The sequence below is a fragment of the Lathyrus oleraceus genome, chromosome 1 (genome assembly GCF_024323335.1).
Source record: "Lathyrus oleraceus cultivar Zhongwan6 chromosome 1, CAAS_Psat_ZW6_1.0, whole genome shotgun sequence".
Classification (NCBI taxonomy): domain Eukaryota; kingdom Viridiplantae; phylum Streptophyta; class Magnoliopsida; order Fabales; family Fabaceae; genus Lathyrus; species Lathyrus oleraceus.
In genome coordinates, this window is record NC_066579.1 from 385601735 (window position 1) to 385622652 (window position 20918).

General features: G+C 39.8%; 1 non-coding gene across 1 annotated transcript; it reads left to right on the forward strand.

Moving 5' to 3' along the window:
* The first annotated feature begins 5643 nt into the window (after positions 1 to 5643).
* On the forward strand, positions 5644 to 5750 carry LOC127117067 (small nucleolar RNA R71). Its single transcript, XR_007801828.1, has one exon. It is a non-coding gene; the product is annotated as a small nucleolar RNA R71 (small nucleolar RNA).
* The last annotated feature ends 15168 nt before the right edge of the window (positions 5751 to 20918 follow it).

Below are 20918 nucleotides of genomic sequence, written 5' to 3' on the forward strand. Positions count from 1 at the left end.
TGCTTATATATCACCCTAGAATGGAGGAACACCTAGTTCTGTGCATCTGGTAAAAAGACTCAGCAGAAATCAACCATAGCATTAACTTCTGTTGTTTTCCTACACAGTAATCAGCAAGATGTCTCAATAGTGATTTGAACATCATCTGTTACAGTATTCCAGTCTGCTGGCCTTGTACTTGTATTTCCTAAATTTAAGGTCAAGCGAGTTAACCTAAATTCCACTTAGTAGGGTGCTAACAAATAGGCTATTTGTTAGGTTCATTTAATGTAGTATAGTTGTTAGTTTCCTGGATTTTAGCTCAGTTGTAGGATTCCTGAAGAATAGCCTGAAACAATGCTGAAACAGAAAAACTAAACATCCTACAATTAACATATGTTGCCTGGAATGAATGTCACGACATTCCGTTTGATAGTCAGAACATATACCTCATGCTGATTCAGTTATGTTCCTGAAAAACAGTCTGTGCTAAATTTGCTGTACTGTAAAAGACTAACCAGTCTCTACTTGAGTATCAGCATACATGACTAACTGTCAAGGCATCCAGTTTGACAGTTTCCCAATGATCCTTTGGGCAGGTCTGTTATCCTCTTGAAGACTAGACTGAAATACTGAACTGAAGCAGAGAAACCAACTTGCCTATTATTCAGTATGTGCTGTTAATGATGAATGTCAAAACATTCTGATTGACATTCAAACAGAAGGCTATGTACCAAGTCTGATATTATCTTGATAAGCAGACTGAAATACAAGCTAAGTTAAGGAAGACAGGATTATAACATGCAGAAGGAAAACAAACACAGGAAATTGTTAACCCAGTTCGGTGCAACATCACCTACTCTAGGGGCACACCAAGCCAGGAAGAAGATCTAATATCAGCAGTATTAATTCAGAGTTAAACTTCCCCGTTTACAACTCTTCACTTAATCCCTACCCAATGCAATCTATACATAGGAACTCCTAGATAGAAACCTCCAATTTCCATTCCTATCACTACAAGAACAATGTAATGTTAAACAACTTGAACTTGCTTCACAGCTTCGTTCAAGACCATAACAACTCTTGCCTACAGGCTTTGAGTTACAAATACTCTCAGCTTTGAACATTGAGAAACACATGGTAACCTTCCCACAGGTTGGGAGGTTTACCTCACACACACCCCTAATTTTTCATTCTAAGAGGCTTTCAAAAACTAGGTTACAATATGCTACTTATAACCTAATCACCCAACTGGATTTGGGCCTTCAGAAATCGCAGCAAACTTCTTCTTTGCTGTTACAAAGTCAGCAGAAAATTTCTGCTACAAATAAGGTCTTCAATCTTTTAGTTCCTAAACTCTCTCCATATATATATCTCCATATTTAGAGCCTATATATTCTGATTGAGTCTTTAAGACCTCCACAAGGAAGTTAGGATATTCACCAAATATCCTCACTAATCCCAGAATATATACTGAATTAATTAATTCAGTTTTCTACACATGTACGATGTCACAGGCATGATGTCGTGACATCGTACATGACATGTTGGTCCAGATGTTGAACTTCTTCAACCCAACATATTAAAACAACAGAGATGATTACATTATTTGTTTTACAAAATTAATGCCAATCCTAAGGTATTAACAGATATTATTCTTGAACATCTTGATGACTACTCTTGTGTCATTGGTGGGTGCGGCTATAGCTTCTATCCACTTGGACACATAGTCAACGGCTACCAAAATGTACTTGTTTCCCAACGAAGATGGAAAAGGTCCCATGAAATCGATACCCCAAACGTCAAGTATTTCTACTTCTTGGATGTTCTTTAAAGGCATTTCGTCACGTCTTGAGATGTTCCCAGCGTGTTGGCACCGATCACATCGGACAATATAAGCATGGACATCATGCCATAGCGTCGTCCAATAAAGACCAGCTTGAAGGATCTTAGCGTATGTCTTGGATGTGCTTGAATGTCCACCATAGGGTGAAGAATGACAATGCTCTATGATGTTTCTGACTTCTTCTTCCGGGACGCAACGTCGAAATATGTTATCAATTCCTCTTTTGAAAAGGAGTGGTTCGTCCCAATAGAAGTGTCTTATATCTTTAAAGAACTTCTTCTTCTGTTGATAGTTGAGGTCAGGTGGTATGATATCAACGGCTAGATAGTTCACAAAATCAACGTACCATGGTACTCTGCTAATTTCTGAAATCGTCCCAAGGTTGTCTCTATCAGGTTCAAGGGTAGCGGTATCTATCTTAGCTATTAGTCTGTCATAGGTGAAGTCATCATTTATAGGTAAATGATCTGGCTTTAAATGCTTTAATATGGAAAGATGGTCAGCAACTATGTTTTCAGTTCCTTTTTTATCTCTAATGTCTAAGTTGAATTCTTGTAGCAAAAGGATCCACCTGAGTAATCTAGGTTTTGCATCCTTTTTGCTCAGAAGGTAACGGATAGCTGCATGGTCTGTATAGACTATAATCTTAGATCCTACAAGGTAAGACCTAAATTTATCGATTGCGAAAACTACAGCCAGAAGTTCATTCTCTATTGTTATATAATTTAATTGAGCGGCATCTAGGGTTCTACTAGCGTAATATATTATGTGTAGTTTCTTATCTTTTCTTTGCCCTAAAATAGCTCCTATAGCGAAATCGCTAGCATCACACATTATTTCGAAGGTTTTAGTCTAATCTGAGGTTTGTAGAATGGGTGCTGAAATTAATGCATGTTTTAAACGGTTAAAGGCTTCGATGCATTTTTCATCGAAAATGAATTCGATGTCTTTTATCAGAAGGCCGATCGGGGGTTTCGTTATTTTAGAGAAGTCTTTTATGAAGCGTCGGTAGAAACCGGCGTGTCCAAGGAAACTACGAACTTCTCTGACTGTCTTAGGAGGGTTAAGGTTTTCTATAACTTCTATCTTTGCTTTACCGACCTCAATGCCTCTTTCAGATATTATATGTCCTAACACTATGCCTTCTTTAACCATAAAGTGGCACTTCTCCCAGTTTAACACAAGGTTAACTTCTACGCATCTCTCTAGGATTTTTTCAAGGTTAATAAGGCAGTCTTCAAAGTCTAACCCACACACCAAGAAGTCGTCCATGAATACTTCCATGATTCCGTTGAGATAATATGCGAAGATCGACATCATACAACGTTGGAAAGTAGCTGGCGCATTACAGAGTCCAAACGACATTCGTCTGTAAGCAAACGTTCCGTAAGGACAGGTAAAGGTTGTTTTCTCTTGATCCTCGGGGTGAATGGGTATTTGGAAATATCCAGAATATCCATCCAGATAACAAAAGTAAGAGTGTCTGGCAAGACGCTCAAGCATTTGATCTATGAATGGAAAGGGAAAATGGTATTTCCTAGTTGCCTTATTTAGCTTCCTATAATCTATGCGCATACGCCATCCGCCTCCTATGCATTTAGCTACATGCTCTCCCTTCTTGTTCTGCACGACTGTGATACCTTCCTTCTTGGGTACCACATGTACAGGACTTACCCACTTACTATCAGAAATCTGATAGATTATACCAGCTTCCAGTAGTTTAAGGACTTCTTTCTTTACTACCTCGCTCATTATAGGGTTGATTCTTCTCTGATCTTCCCTGGAAGGTTTCAAATCCTCCTCTAGTGAGATCATGTGCATACACACGGATGGGCTAATACCTTTTAAATCAGAGATGTTGTACCCTAAGGCAGAGGGGTATCTTCTTAAAACATTCAAGAGTCGATTCGTCTCGTCTTGGTTTAAGGTGGCACTAACTATTACTGGGCGGTTCATTTCTTTATCCAAAAACTCATATCTTAGGTTCTTGGGTAGTTCCTTAAGTTCTTGGGCTAGTTTTTGAGAATTAGGTGAAGGGTCTGGAGTAAGATCCAGACATTCGTTAGTGTGAGGTTTTGTTTCCTCTAGCTCGTCATCCTTTCCATTTGGTTTTGAAAATGGTTCGATCTTAGGTTCTCCTTGATCAAATTCTCTTATGCACTCATCTATGATATCGATCGCATAACATGCGTCTCCTAGAATTGGTGCTATCAGGAATTTTAAAAGAATGAACTCGATCTTTTCGTCCCCTACTTCGAAGGTTAATTTCCCTCTTTTGACATCTATTATAGCTTCGACTGTTGATAAGAATGGTTTACCTAAAGGGATAGGGATATCTTCGTCTTCTTTGATATCCATGACCACAAAGTCTGTCGGGATATAAAGTTGACCGATCCTAATTGGGATGCCTTCTAAAATGCCTATAAGATACTTAACAGACCTATCGGCTAATTGTAGGGACATCTTAGTTGGTTGCAATTCTCCTAGGTTTAACCTTTTACATACAGCTAAGGGCATTAAACTCACACTAGCGCCTAAGTCTAGGAAAGCTTTGTCGATCACGTGACTCCCTAAAATGCAAGGTATAGAAAAACTACCAGGGTCTTTCTCCTTCTTAGCAAGTTTATCCTCGGAAATAAAGTTGCATTCCAAGGGTTTTGGATCGTCAAGCCTACGCTTGTTGGTTAAGATGTCTTTGAGAAATTTGGAGTAAGACGGAATTTGGGTGATAGCTTCGGTGAAAGGAATCTCTACATAAAGCTTTTCTATCACTTTTATAAATTTTTGGTATTGGTTGTTAATTTTGGTTTGTTTAAGTCTTTGTAGATATGGGATTGGTGGTTTGTACGGGGGTGGTGGTTTGTAAGTTTTATCCTTGGCTTCACCTTCTTGGTTGGTTTGTTTCTCGGATTCCTCCGGTTCCTCTTCTTGCTTGATAGGTATAAAAGTTTTGGACTCGCTCATTGTTGGTTTATGAGGCCCTTCGTAAGCGGTCCCACTTCGTAACGAGATAGCGTTAGCTTGCCCTCGAGGGTTTGGTTGAGGTTGTCCAAGAAATTGGCCTCTAGGTGTAGTTTGCGGGGCTTGGTTTTGTGCTACCTGTGAGATATGGGTTTCAAGCATCTTGTTATGAGTGATTATCTGATCAACCTTGGTTCCTAATTGCATTATAAGTTCGTTTACGTGAATGTTCTGGTTTAGGAATTCTTTATTTTGCTGAGTCTGGCCCGATATGAAGCTCTCCATGATCTTCTCAAGGTTAGACTTCTGGGGCACAACTTGCATAGGTTGGTTTGGCTTTTGGGCTTGATAACCTTGCGGTCTCTGAGGTGCATGATTTTGGATAGGGTTCTGGCTTTTATAGGAGAAATTTGGATGATTCTTCCATCCAGGGTTGTAAGTGTTTGAAAATGGGTTACCTTAGGCGTAATTCACTTGGTCGGTATTCAGTTCATTCAAAAGGTTACATTCTGCTGATTCGTGTCCTTTAGATCCATAGAGTTCGCACTCTGTGTGGACTACTGCTACAGTGTTAGTGTTTGTAGACATATGTTCGATCCTAAGGGCTAAAGCGTCCATTTCCGTCTGCATCATGTCTAGAGAGCTTACCTCATGTATTCCACCTTGGGTCTATTTTTTCTCTATTGATGCTCGTTTTAGTTCCCCATTGGTAATGGTTTTGGGCCATATCCTCAATTAGGTCACAAGCTTCTGGATAAGGTTTGTTCATCAGCGCGCCACCTGTGGCAGCGTCGATTCTCATCTTGGTGTTATAATGGAGTCCATAGTAGAAGGTATAAATGACCAGCCATTGTTCTAAGCCATGGTATGGGCAGACTCTTAATAGCTCTTTATATCTCTCCCAAGCTTCAAAAAACGATTCTCCTTGGTTTTGAGCAAATCTAGTTATTTGGTTTCGAAGAACAACAGTCTTACTAGGGAGAAATATCTAGCAAGGAATACTCTCCTAAGGTCTTCCCAGGTAGTTATTGAATTAGCTGGAAGTGAATATAACCATGAACGCGCTCTATCCCTGAGGGAGAAAGGAAATAATCTTAAACGGATCGCATCGGATAAAGCGCCGTTAGATTTAAAGGTGTCGGCTAGTTGGATAAAAACTTTTAAATATTGATTTGGGTTCTCAGTAGCGAGACCCGCGTATTGGTTTTGTTGCACTAATTGCAACAAAGACGGTTTTAGTTCGAAATTGTTAGCAGGAATAAGGGGGTTTACTATACTCGAACTAGGTTCCTCGTCAGAGGGTTGGGCGAATTCCTTAAGAGGTCTCCTATCGCGATTCTCGGCCATAGCTTTCTTAATTCGGATGAGTAAGAGGCGTGTACGAGTATAACGTTCGAGTTCCGCTAAAGGATCTACTAAATTTCCGGTACTACGGGTTATTTGCATTTACCGGCTAATAATGCCTTAGTCTATACGGTGTAACAACAGGGTACGAAATTTGACGAAGTTGGTCCCCGACAACGGCGGCAAAAACTTGATCGTGTGTGATTCGCAAGCGCACGAATTACGTCAAAGTAATATAAAATAATATCGATCCCACAGATACCAATCGTCAATCTATCGATTACTATCGCTACGGTGTTTATCTAAGACGGTATAAAAGAGATATTGGGTTTGCAAAATAATGGTAAATAATAAATGCAGGTAAAGACAGGTTGAATGTATCTCACGTCAGTTAAGTGATGTTTCGATTGTCTAAATAGAACTACTTATGAGGCAATATTTTATACTCTTGAAAAGAATCCATTTAACAGGAACTGTCGCTTTCGCGTATTCAGAACCGAGTTTACCCTTAATATTAAGGCCTTCTATTGTCACTTATAAAAGGTGTGCATAACGCTAAAGTAGTAAACCTATTTTTAAGAAATGAGACTCGTAAACTTAGTTGAAAAGTGATTTTGATTTGGAAAGTTTACCCAAGGAGTTTCCTGATTTTAAATCTATCAACGCGTCCGAAAACAGTTTCAAAAATAGTTTTTCCTTAAAGTGATAAAAATTCCTAGTTACTAAGCCAAGGTGCTTTCGCACTCCTCGAATAATTAAAATAACCACGTTTGTTTTAGAAAACTCAAGTTAAAAATCAAAACAGCCTTTAAAGTATTTCTACAGATTCAATATGTGAAACATTACTTTAACCACGATCCTTACATTTTAACCTTTAAAAGATTTAGCCAGACATGGTAACACAAACAAACACAACAGTGTTAATCATGATGAGAAGTTTGTTTTAGAATGTGAGGCGTAGAGAGCGAGTAAAGTGCGTAAAATAAATAAAGTAAAGCGAGTGCGGAAAATAAATAAAGTAAAGCGAGTGCGGGAAAATAAATAAAGTAAAGCGAGTGCGGGAAAATAAATAAAGTAAAGCGAGTGCGGAAAATAAATAAAGTAAAGCGAGTGCGGAAAATAAATAAAGTAAAAGCAAGTGCGAGAAAATAAATAAAGTAAAAGCGTAGACAGAAAATAAATAAAATAAAAGCGATGCGGGAAATAAATAAATAAAGCGATAAATAAGAACCTGCTCCAAATGGAGGCTTCAATTCTGGTACAAAAATAAACCTCCGACTCCTGAAGCTAAAGACGACAGCAACTCGAAGTGACCCAACTCAATCTCACAAAGGTGCGATAACCCCTCGATATGACGGATTATCGCTATTACAAATGATAAATATATGCTTAGTGTTATAAAACTAAGTTGGATTATTAGAAAATGAAATGGAACAAACTATTTATAGAGGATTTCAGCAACTTGCAAAGACCATGGTGCCCTCCAACTTCCCCTTAGTGGGAACGTGACTTCCAAAGGTGGCGTCCGCCATCCCTTCATGGTGCCCGCCATGTGTGTAAATGGGGTGGATCATGGGAATATGGAGGTTACCTCCTAGTTGAGGGATGATGACTCATGGCTTCCCCTATAGCGACCACCATGTGCTATGCCATGTGTGTAATTTCGCCGAAAAACCCTAATTTTAGGTCTTTTTGCTTCGTTTCTTCCAAAAGAGTCCGAAAGTGCTAAATATCTGAAAACAAGAGAAAAGAGAGCATAATACAAACAAAATGATAATAAAGTCTTAATAAACATGTGAAATCCAAGTCAAAAACACGGTGTAATTTGTAACGCCCCAAATATTGTTAGAGTAATTTAAATATTATTTAATATGATTATTGGAAGGTAAAAGGAATTATTAAATAATATCGGGAATTATTATTATTATTATTATTATTATAGGTGTTATTTATTTTAATAATAATTAAATAATAAAATAAATGGAATATGAAGAGTGGAAGGGTAAAAGTGGAAATTTGATAAGAGGCCAAAGGGAGAACTCAGAGTTTTTTCACGTATTTTGCCTCAGAGTCAGAGAAAGGGGGAAACGCTGAAGAGGAAGAGAAGAAAGAGGAAAAAGGCCAAAGATTGCTCAGAACTTCCTTCAATCCAAAGAGGTAAGGGGTCTGAACCTTATTAAACAATAATATGCTGAAAATGGTGAAATATTGGATGAACGAAATTGGGATTTTAATCGAAGGAATTCGTAGAAATTATATGCCATGATGTTAGGATTTGTAAAATCGAATAGGAGACTAATTGTATTAGATGATATGAGTGATTTTGTGCGAAATTTGGACTGTGGAAGGATGAATTTGGATAAATCTCGTAGCAGAGAAAGCCATTGCAGATCTGGAAATCTGGTTTCTGGTCATACGCGTATGGCACTAGGCAATACGCGTATGAGATGGCTGGTACGCGTATGGCACTAGGCAATACGCGTATGGATGAGGAAGATGATGTTTTGAACGTGTTTTGGTCTCTGTTGGTACGCGTATGGGAATGTGATACGCGTAGCATACGCGTATGGACATGGGTAATACGCGTATGGAATTGGTCAGGCGTGGGCAATACGCGTATGGGCATAGGCAATACGCGTATGGGCAGAATTGTGGTCTTTCCTGGACTGTTGTTGAGCAGTTTTTATTGTTTAAGCTGAGCGAGGTAACTTAGCTGATGCATGGTATACGAGGGATCATTTCCCGTTGCTTTGAGTGGTATAGATATTAGTAGAGTGTGATAATACTGTGTTTGATTATGTGGCATGATGTGATATGCTTTTGTGATAAAATGTGTTAATGATGATGATAACATGACTATATGATGCTGTTGTTGCTATGTTGATTATGATGCATGCTTGGTGTGCATGCATTCATGAAAGGCCGATGCCTAGTGATGAACGGACTGAGTTCCAATGATGTTGTTGACTCCGGGCTTGTTGAGAGGCTTGGTTCCTTGCGGGGAACTCGGATTCTATGGTGATGAATCTGGGAGTGGTGATCCTGTAGTTGGTCACAAAATGGGTATACCGAGTCATGTTGAGTCATGCATGGGTGTGTGCATTGCATTTGATATGTTGTTTTGTTGATGTTCATGAATATGTTGATTATGAGGATTATGATGAGCTGTGTTGGCATATGTGAAATATATTTATGTTTATATTTCTGTCGTTATATTGTTATTTAATGATGTAATTCTCACCCCTTATGCATGTGTTTATGTTCATCTATGATGAGCAATGTGCAGATAAAGAGGAGTAGCTATTGTTGAGGTTTGAAGAATAAGTGTAGAGTTATTCTACAGAGTCGAGTCAAATGCTCTGGTCATGTGACACCGGGGTTATGGGATTCGATAGATAATTGATTATTATTTAAGTTGTTTATGATGACTAACCTGTTGAGATGTTTTGTTGAGATAATGTTGAACCATTATTATGAATTGTTATATGATGAATGATAATATTAATATTGTTGTCCGCTGCGAAGTTTTAATAAAATAAATAAAATGTTTTATGTTGTGATGCGATAATTGTTATGTTGTAAGTAATGTAAACTCTTCTACATGTTGTACTCTGATAATCTATTTAAATATGTCGTTTGGGTAGAAGGGTGTTACATTAGTGGTATCAGAGCATAGTCAGTCCAGTTGAGTCATAATGTGATGTTTTCCCTGATGATCGATTAGTGTAAATGACACTGTCGATATTTAACGGTTGTGGTGGTGTTGTGCAGAGTATGGCTGGAGAAAATGACCGTGTGATTGCTGAGGCTTTGGCTGTTATGGCGCAGGCTATGCAGGCGCAGCAGAATCCGCCGGTCGACGAGTTTAAGAATTTGGGAAGGTTTCTGAAGAATAACCCTCCTACATTCAAGGGGCGCTATGATCCAGATGGTGCTCAGATTTGGCTGAAGGAAATTGAGAAGATTTTCCGGGTGATGACGTGTACTGAAGCACAGAAGGTGCAGTTTGGTACGCATATGTTATCTGAAGAGGCTGAAAACTGGTGAGATAACACTCGCCAGAGAATTGTAGTACCAGGTGCTGAGATGACTTGGGAAAGGTTCAAGGCGGCCTTTCTGGAGAAATATTTTCCTGCTGATGTGCGATGTAAGAAGGAGATGGAATTTCTGGGACTGAAGCAGGGTAACATGTCTGTTGCTGATTACGCTTCGAAGTTTGAGGAGCTGGTGCAGTATTGTCCTCATTATAATAATGCTGATGCTGAGGAATCCAAGTGTGTCAAGTTTGAGAACGGGTTGCGTCCCGAGATCAAACAAGGCATTGGTTACCAGGAGATTCGTAGGTTTCCTACGCTGGTTAATAAGTGCAGGATATTTGATGAAGATAGCAAGGCTAGGACTGCTCATTACAAGAGTCTTAGTGAGAAGAAGAATAAGGATCGTGGTAGTCCTTATGCATCTCCGAATGGTAAAGGTAAGCAGAAAGTGGTAGATGAGAAGAAGCCAAGTGGAGGAGGATCTCCCATAGCTGGTAAATGTTTCAAGTGTGGCGAGCCAGGCCACCGTGCGGATAGCTGTACCAAGAAAGTGCTGAGATGTTTCCGATGCGGTCAGGCTGGTCATAGAGTTACGGAATGTAAGGATGCCGGTCCGACATGTTTTAATTGTGGCGAGAAAGGCCATATCAGTTTGCAGTGCTCGAAACCGAAGAAGGCGGCTACTGCAGCTCATACTACTGGTAGGGTGTTTGCTCTGAGTGGGGCTGAAGCTCCTAAAGAAGATAATCTGATTAAAGGTACTTGCTTGATTAATAATGTTGAATTGCTTGCTATTGTTGACACTGGTGCTACTCATTCGTTTATTTCGTATGAGTGTGCGACCAGGATTGGTGTGATTATGTCGTCCCTAGGCGGAAGTATGGTGATAGATACTCCTGCTAATGGTTCTGTGAAGACTTCTGTTGTCTGTCGAGGTTGTCGTTTGACGATCTTCGAGAGAGAGTTCGTAGTTGATTTGGTGTGCTTACCCTTGCACCAAATTGATATTATTCTGGGAATGAATTGGCTAGAATTCTATGGCGTGTTTATCAACTGCTATAGTAAGACGGTGCGGTTTTCTGAAGTTGGTGAGAATGATGAGGCAAGATTTCTATCTGCTAGGCAGGTGGGGGAATTTGTGAAAGATGAAGCTCAGATATTCGCTTTATTTGCGTCTCTGCAAGCGAATAAGAAAGTGGTGAGTGTAGATTTGCCTGTTGTCTGTGAATTTCAGGATGTGTTTCCGGAGGATGTAAGTGAATTACCTCCAGAACGGGAAGTCGAATTTGCCATTGACTTAGTACCAGGTACGAGTCCAGTGTCGATGTCTCCTTATAGAATGTCGGCAACTGAATTAGTTGAATTGAAGAAGCAACTTGAAGAATTGCTTGAGAAGAAGTTTGTGCGTCCAAGTGTTTCTCCTTGGGGTGCACCAGTATTGTTAGTGAAGAAGAAAGAAGGTACGATGAGGTTGTGTGTCGATTACCGGCAGTTGAATAAGGTGACTATCAAGAATCGGTATCCATTGCCGAGGATTGATGATTTGATGGACCAGTTGGTTGGAGCTCATGTTTTCAGTAAGATTGATTTGCGGTCGGGTTATCATCAGATCCGAGTGAAGTCAGATGATATTGCAAAGACTGCTTTCCGTACGAGGTATGGTCATTATGAATACACTGTGATGCCGTTCGGTGTGTCTAATGCTCCAGGTGTGTTTATGGAATATATGAATCGTATATTTCATCCGTACCTTGATAATTTTGTTGTGGTGTTCATAGATGATATATTGATATATTCTAAGACGGAAGAAGAGCATGCAGGACATCTGAGAATTGTTTTGCAGGTGTTAAGAGAAAAGAAATTATATGCAAAGTTATCTAAATGTGAGTTCTGGTTGAAGGAAGTGAGTTTCCTTGGCCATGTGATTTCGAGTGGTGGGATTTCTGTTGATCCTGCTAAAGTTGATGCCGTATTACAGTGGGAGACTCCGAAGTCTGCTACTGAGATACGCAGTTTTCTGGGGTTAGCTGGTTATTATCGCAGATTTATTGAAGGCTTCTCTAAGTTGGCATTGTCGTTGACGCAGTTGACTAAGAAGGGTCAAGTATATGTGTGGGATACAGCTTGTGAAGCGAGTTTTGTGGAGTTGAAGAGGCGGTTGACCAGTGCCCCAGTGTTGATCTTGCCTAATCCTGGTGAGTCCTTCGTTGTCTATTGTGATGCTTCTTTGATGGGTCTTGGTGGTGTTTTGATGCAGAATGGTAAAGTTGTAGCTTATGCTTCTAGACAGTTGAAAGTTCATGAGAGGAATTATCCTACGCATGATCTAGAACTTGCAGCTGTTGTATTTGTGTTGAAAATGTGGAGGCATTATCTGTATGGTTCCAGATTCGAAGTGTTCAGTGATCACAAGAGTCTGAAGTATCTGTTTGATCAGAAAGAGTTAAATATGAGGCAGAGAAGGTGGTTAGAATTACTGAAGGATTTTGACTTTGAATTGAGTTATCATCCCGGTAAGGCTAATGTAGTTGCAGATGCGCTGAGTAGAAAGTCTCTACATATGTCTATGATGATGGTTCGGGAGCTTGAGTTAATTGAACAGTTCCGTGATATGAGTTTGGGTTGTGAAGTTTCCGCTGATAGTGTAAAGTTGGGTATGCTGAAGTTGACTAGTGGAATTCTGGAAGATATTCGGAATTGTCAGCAAGTTGATGTCGCTCTAGTTGATCATATTACTATGGTTAACCAGGGTAATGGTGGTAATTTTGAGATTGATGGGAATGACATCCTGCGATTTAAAGGTAGAGTTTGTGTTCCTGAGGTGTCTGAATTGAAAAAGAGTATTCTTGAAGAGGGCCACAGGAGTGGATTGAGTATCCATCCAGGTGCAACTAAAATGTATCAAGATTTGAAGAAGTTGTTTTGGTGGGCTGGTATGAAAAGAGATGTTGCTAAGTTTGTGTATGCCTGTTTGACTTGTCAGAAGTCAAAGATTGAACATCAGAAACCGGCAGGTATGATGCAACCTTTGAAGATTCCTGAATGGAAGTGGGATAGCATTTCCATGGATTTTGTGACGGGATTGCCGAGGACGACGAAAGGTAATGATTCTATTTGGGTGATTGTGGATCGATTGACTAAGTCGGCGCATTTCTTGCCGATGAAGATTAATCACTCTTTAGAGAAGTTGGCAGAGTTGTATATTGAGGAGATAGTGAGGCTGCATGGTATTCCATCCAGTATTGTGTCTGATAGAGATCCCAGATTTACTTCTAGATTTTGGGAAAGTTTGCAGAAAGCGTTGGGGACTAAGTTGAGGTTGAGTTCAGCTTATCATCCTCAGACTGATGGTCAGACTGAAAGAACTATCCAATCCTTGGAGGATTTGTTGAGAGCTTGTGTGTTGGAGCAGAGTGGTTCTTGGGATAGTTATTTGCCGTTGGTGGAGTTTACTTATAATAATAGTTTTCATGCTAGTATCGGTATGGCTCCATATGAAGCATTGTATGGTAGGAGGTGTAGAACTCCATTGTGTTGGTATGAATCAGGTGAGAGTGTTGTACTCGGACCTGAGATTGTGCAGCAGACGACTGAAAGGGTTAAGATGATTCAGGAGAAAATGAAGATTTCTCAGAGTCGTCAGAAGAGTTATCATGATAACAGGAGAAAGGCACTTGAGTTACAAGAGGGAGATCATGTGTTCTTGAGAGTTACTCCGACGACAGGTGTGGGTAGAGCTTTAAAGTCTAAAAAGCTTACTCCGAGGTTTGTGGGTCCGTATCAGATTTTGAAAAGGGTTGGGGAAGTGGCGTATCGGATAGCTTTACCGCCGTCGCTTTCTAATCTGCATGATGTGTTTCATGTATCTCAGTTGAGAAAATATATTGCGGACCCTTCGCATGTTGTTCAGTTGGATGATATCCAGGTGAGGGATAATTTGACCGTTGAGGTGTTGCCAATTCGGATAGATGACCGAGAAGAGAAGACCCTGAGAGGTAAGAAGATTGCTCTAGTGAAAGTTGTTTGGGGAGGTCCAGCTGGTGAGAGCTTGACTTGGGAGCGTGAAGATCAGATGAAGGAGTCGTATCCGGCTCTATTTGCTTGAGGTATGTTTTCGAGGACGAAAACTTCTAAAGTGGGGGAGAGTTGTAACGCCCCAAATATTGTTAGAGTAATTTAAATATTATTTAATATGATTATTGGAAGGTAAAAGGAATTATTAAATAATATCGGGAATTATTATTATTATTATTATTATAGGTGTTATTTATTTTAATAATAATTAAATAATAAAATAAATGGAATATGAAGAGTGGAAGGGTAAAAGTGGAAATTTGATAAGAGGCCAAAGGGAGAACTCAAAGTTTTTTCACGTATTTTGCCTCAGAGTCAGAGAAAGGGGGAAACGCTGAAGAGGAAGAGAAGAAAGAGGAAAAAGGCCAAAGATTGCTCAGAACTTCCTTCAATCCAAAGAGGTAAGGGGTCTGAACCTTATTAAACAATAATATGCTGAAAATGGTGAAATATTGGATGAACGAAATTGGGATTTTAATCGAAGGAATTCGTAGAAATTATATGCCATGATGTTAGGATTTGTAAAATCGAATAGGAGACTAATTGTATTAGATGATATGAGTGATTTTGTGCGAAATTTGGACTGTGGAAGGATGAATTTGGATAGATCTCGTAGCAGAGAAAGCCATTGCAGATCTGGAAATCTGGTTTCTGGTCATACGCGTATGGCACTAGGCAATACGCGTATGAGATGGCTGGTACGCGTATGGCACTAGGCAATACGCGTATGGATGAGGAAGATGATGTTTTGAACGTGTTTTGGTCTCTGTTGGTACGCGTATGGGAATGTGATACGCGTAGCATACGCGTATGGACATGGGTAATACGCGTATGGAATTGGTCAGGCGTGGGCAATACGCGTATGGGCATAGGCAATACGCGTATGGGCAGAATTGTGGTCTTTCCTGGACTGTTGTTGAGCAGTTTTTATTGTTTAAGCTGAGCGAGGTAACTTAGCTGATGCATGGTATACGAGGGATCATTTCCCGTTGCTTTGAGTGGTATAGATATTAGTAGAGTGTGATAATACTGTGTTTGATTATGTGGCATGATGTGATATGCTTTTGTGATAAAATGTGTTAATGATGATGATAACATGACTATATGATGCTGTTGTTGCTATGTTGATTATGATGCATGCTTGGTGTGCATGCATTCATGAAAGGCCGGTGCCTAGTGATGAACGGACTGAGTTCCAATGATGTTGTTGACTCCGGGCTTGTTGAGAGGCTTGGTTCCTTGCGGGGAACTCGGATTCTATGGTGATGAATCTGGGAGTGGTGATCCTGTAGTTGGTCACAAAATGGGTATACCGAGTCATGTTGAGTCATGCATGGGTGTGTGCATTGCATTTGATATGTTGTTTTGTTGATGTTCATGAATATGTTGATTATGAGGATTATGATGAGCTGTGTTGGCATATGTGAAATATATTTATGTTTATATTTCTGTCGTTATATTGTTATTTAATGATGTAATTCTCACCCCTTCTGCATGTGTTTATGTTCATCTATGATGAGCAATGTGCAGATAAAGAGGAGTAGCTATTGTTGAGGTTTGAAGAATAAGTGTAGAGTTATTCTACAGAGTCGAGTCAAATGCTCTGGTCATGTGACACCGGGGTTATGGGATTCGATAGATAATTGATTATTATTTAAGTTGTTTATGATGACTAACCTGTTGAGATGTTTTGTTGAGATAATGTTGAACCATTATTATGAATTGTTATATGATGAATGATAATATTAATATTGTTGTCCGCTGCGAAGTTTTAATAAAATAAATAAAATGTTTTATGTTGTGATGCGATAATTGTTATGTTGTAAGTAATGTAAACTCTTCTACATGTTGTACTCTGATAATCTATTTAAATATGTCGTTTGGGTAGAAGGGTGTTACATTAGTGGTATCAGAGCATAGTCAGTCCAGTCGAGTCATAATGTGATGTTTTCCCTGATGATCGATTAGTGTAAATGACACTGTCGATATTTAACGGTTGTGGTGGTGTTGTGCAGAGTATGGCTGGAGAAAATGATCGTGTGATTGCTGAGGCTTTGGCTGTTATGGCGCAGGCTATGCAGGCGCAGCAGAATCCGCCGGTCGACGAGTTTAAGAATTTGGGAAGGTTTCTGAAGAATAACCCTCCTACATTCAAGGGGCGCTATGATCCAGATGGTGCTCAGATTTGGCTGAAGGAAATTGAGAAGATTTTCCGGGTGATGACGTGTACTGAAGCACAGAAGGTGCAGTTTGGTACGCATATGTTATCTGAAGAGGCTGAAAACTGGTGAGATAACACTCGCCAGAGAATTGTAGTACCAGGTGCTGAGATGACTTGGGAAAGGTTCAAGGCGGCCTTTCTGGAGAAATATTTTCCTGCTGATGTGCGATGTAAGAAGGAGATGGAATTTCTGGGACTGAAGCAGGGTAACATGTCTGTTGCTGATTACGCTTCGAAGTTTGAGGAGCTGGTGCAGTATTGTCCTCATTATAATAATGTTGATGCTGAGGAATCCAAGTGTGTCAAGTTTGAGAACGGGTTGCGTCCCGAGATCAAACAAGGCATTGGTTACCAGGAGATTCGTAGGTTTCCTACGCTGGTTAATAAGTGCAGGATATTTGATGAAGATAGCAAGGCTAGGACTGCTCATTACAAGAGTCTTAGTGAGAAGAAGAATAAGGATCGTGGTAGTCCTTATGCATCTCCGAATGGTAAAGGTAAGCAGAAAGTGGTAGATGAGAAGAAGCCAAGTGGAGGAGGATCTCCCATAGCTGGTAAATGTTTCAAGTGTGGCGAGCCAGGCCACCGTGCGGATAGCTGTACCAAGAAAGTGCTGAGATGTTTCCGATGCGGTCAGGCTGGTCATAGAGTTACGGAATGTAAGGATGCTGGTCCGACATGTTTTAATTGTGGCGAGAAAGGCCATATCAGTTTGCAGTGCTCAAAACCGAAGAAGGCGGCTACTGCAGCTCATACTACTGGTAGGGTGTTTGCTCTGAGTGGGGCTGAAGCTCCTAAAGAAGATAATCTGATTAAAGGTACTTGCTTGATTAATAATGTTGAATTGCTTGCTATTGTTGACACTGGTGCTACTCATTCGTTTATTTCGTATGAGTGTGCGACCAGGATTGGTGTGATTATGTCGTCCCTAGGCGGAAGTATGGTGATAGATACTCCTGCTAATGGTTCTGTGAAGACTTCTGTTGTCTGTCGAGGTTGTCGTTTGACGATCTTCGAGAGAGAGTTCGTAGTTGATTTGGTGTGCTTACCCTTGCACCAAATTGATATTATTCTGGGAATGAATTGGCTAGAATTCTATGGCGTGTTTATCAACTGCTATAGTAAGACGGTGCGGTTTTTTGAAGTTGGTGAGAATGATGAGGCAAGATTTCTATCTGCTAGGCAGGTGGGGGAATTTGTGAAAGATGAAGCTCAGATATTCGCTTTATTTGCGTCTCTGCAAGCGAATAAGAAAGTGGTGAGTGTAGATTTGCCTGTTGTCTGTGAATTTCAGGATGTGTTTCCGGAGGATGTAAGTGAATTACCTCCAGAACGGGAAGTCGAATTTGCCATTGACTTAGTACCAGGTACGAGTCCAGTGTCGATGTCTCCTTATAGAATGTCGGCAACTGAATTAGTTGAATTGAAGAAGCAACTTGAAGAATTGCTTGAGAAGAAGTTTGTGCGTCCAAGTGTTTCTCCTTGGGGTGCACCAGTATTGTTAGTGAAGAAGAAAGAAGGTACGATGAGGTTGTGTGTCGATTACCGGCAGTTGAATAAGGTGACTATCAAGAATCGGTATCCATTGCCGAGGATTGATGATTTGATGGACCAGTTGGTTGGAGCTCATGTTTTCAGTAAGATTGATTTGCGGTCGGGTTATCATCAGATCCGAGTGAAGTCAGATGATATTGCAAAGACTGCTTTCCGTACGAGGTATGGTCATTATGAATAGTGATTTTATTGATCCTCGTAACTTTTTCTTTTCTTTTCCTATCTATTTTTTTCCAAAGTTTGCATGTACTTTATAACTTCCTTCTTCTCACTTCCAATCCCCTTATAACAACCGATTTTCTATTTTTATTTAAAATCTAATATTATTATTTTATTAAATCTAAATTAAATATTTATTTTAATAAATCTAAATCAAATATTTAGATTTTTTTTTTCAAAATAACCAAAATTTTCAAAAAAATAATCTAAAATAACCATTTTTTCAAAAAAAATACCAAAATAACCAAGTTTGGTAGAGGATGCACCAGATGAATTGACGCACCCCATACCAATAAGAGGATGCGTCAGTAGCATTGGTGCACATGCATTGGGCCTCATGAGGAGGCGTCAATGCTTGTGGTGCCTGCATTGACCCTCATGAGGAGACGCCAATGCCTTTGGCGCCTGAGTGCATTTTGCATGGTGGGTGTATGCGCCAATTCATCTGGCGCATACACCCCTCATATTTTTTTTTTTAATTTTTTAATTTTTTTAGTTATTTAATTATTTAATATTTAATATTTATTATTTAATACATAAGAAATAATAATGAAAAAAATTAATTCATTACATATGTAATAATTGGTTATATTGGACAGACAAAAAACTAATGACCCGCCTGATTATAACGTCCCCCCGTTCCACATCCCGATGCGTTAGTTTGTCTACGAGGTCTCCCACGATTCTCTTAAAGTGTTTATGGTCTTTGGGTGCTGACCTGATCGAGCGATGGCTGGTTGGAAGGTCCGGCGGAAGTTCCGACGGTATTTGACAAATGTGTCATCATTTGCTCCCAATATCCGGAGGGGCTCTGGCCAATGACACTTTCGTAATGGAGTTTGTAGCCCATGTCATCGTAGTTAGGGCGTTGGGGTTGGGTGAATTGGGGACGGTATAGTTTCCCAAATTGGGCCATTTAGTCGTTTTGAAAATGAAGCAATAATTCCTGGGGCGTACTATAGTTAAACAGTGGTTGGATGTTCATTGGTGGGGGGCTACGATGAAGTGACCCATATGAATTATTTGGGTTGTAGACGGTTGTGGATGCGGGGTTTGATTATTGGTTTTGTGTTTGGATGGGTGGTATGAACGGGGTGCGACGTTGGATGGTTGGTTGTTGGGTGGTTGACATGAACGGGTTGCGATGTTGGGTGTTTGGTTGTTGTGTGTATGTGGTCGATTGATGTTGTGTGGTTGGTTGTTGGGTTTGGGTGGGTTCACATTGGTGTTGGGTGGTGAATTACTATGGGGCATATAATGACGAAGCAAGTTGGCGCGAATCCATCAAATACCGCGACTCATATACAAATTACTGAGTTGTTACAGACCTAAACCATGCCATATATTGTTGAGTTGGTCTTGCACCTTGGATAACTGGTTCGTTCAAGATGTGTTGTCTTTGATTCCTCCATTGACGACACATGTCTTTTGCAAAGTCTCTCTAGTCAGAATAATCCCACTGTGCATCGACCCTTTTTTTATGCCAATTCCCCAAACACGTGGGAGATTCTGGAATCTATTGTAGCATTCCGAATTGCAGTTTGACCTGGTCACTTTGGTGCATTTCCACTGTAGTGAATCGGATAATCAGTGTCTTCGCTGTCCAAACTACAACATTGTCATGGTTCACATCATGATTCAGACCCAGATATGGCCTCCAAACAAACTGTAAAATAATACGAAATGGTTAGATGGAAAATAATTTGAGAAGTATTTTTAAATTAAAATATAGTTTGGTAGGAGTATTACATCGTCATGTCCAATGTGGTCCAATAGATTTCGATAGACTACAATAGCGTGTTTCAGACACCTATTGTAGTTCATTCCTCTTACTGACCACCTAAGATAATAAAAAGAAGTGAAAAATATTATTTACTGTTAATTATAAGAATAAATATAATTAACTAAATGGTGAGTGGTAAAGTGTTAGACTTACTTGGTTGCAAACGGGAACACGAACAGGTGCTCATTTATCGGGGCGAGCGACGACATTCTAGACCACCCCCAAGCTTAAAGCAAATAAGCACATGAAAAAAAAGTACAAGTATTCTTTTTTGCAGTTCTAAACATTGCACTATATAGATGGGCCAACATAGTTGAACCCCAACTATAAGTGTTTACCTTATTAATGTTGCGTAATAAAGGTAAATACATTATATTCACAGAATTACCTGTACTTTCTGGAAACAAAAAGTTACCAAATAAAATCATAATATAACACCGAGCTTTTATTATTTTCTCATACTCGGTTGAATCGTTGGACAATACTATACTGGTATAATATTGTTTTAGGTATTTTAAATTTATACCTTGCCCCTTGCTTGACCAGATGTGTCTCCCTCAATTTCGTCGTCTAACAAAGGGGCACCCAATAATTCATTGCATATATTGTTGTCTTGGTTAACTCGCACATTCACTGCCTTTCCGTCTATACAGAGACCCAACAACATGTACACGTCCTCAAGTGTGACGGTACACTCACCAATCGGAAGGTGAAATGTGTGGGTCTCGGGTCTCCACCTCTCCAACAAAGCCAGAATGAATTTGTAGTCCACCGAGTACGAAACAATGTTTAGTAAATTTCCAAATCCACATCCTCTAATATATGGTTCTATTAAAGAATCGTGGGGTACATATTCATGTACACGACATCTAAACCGCTTCGGATCCTAATAACAAAAAA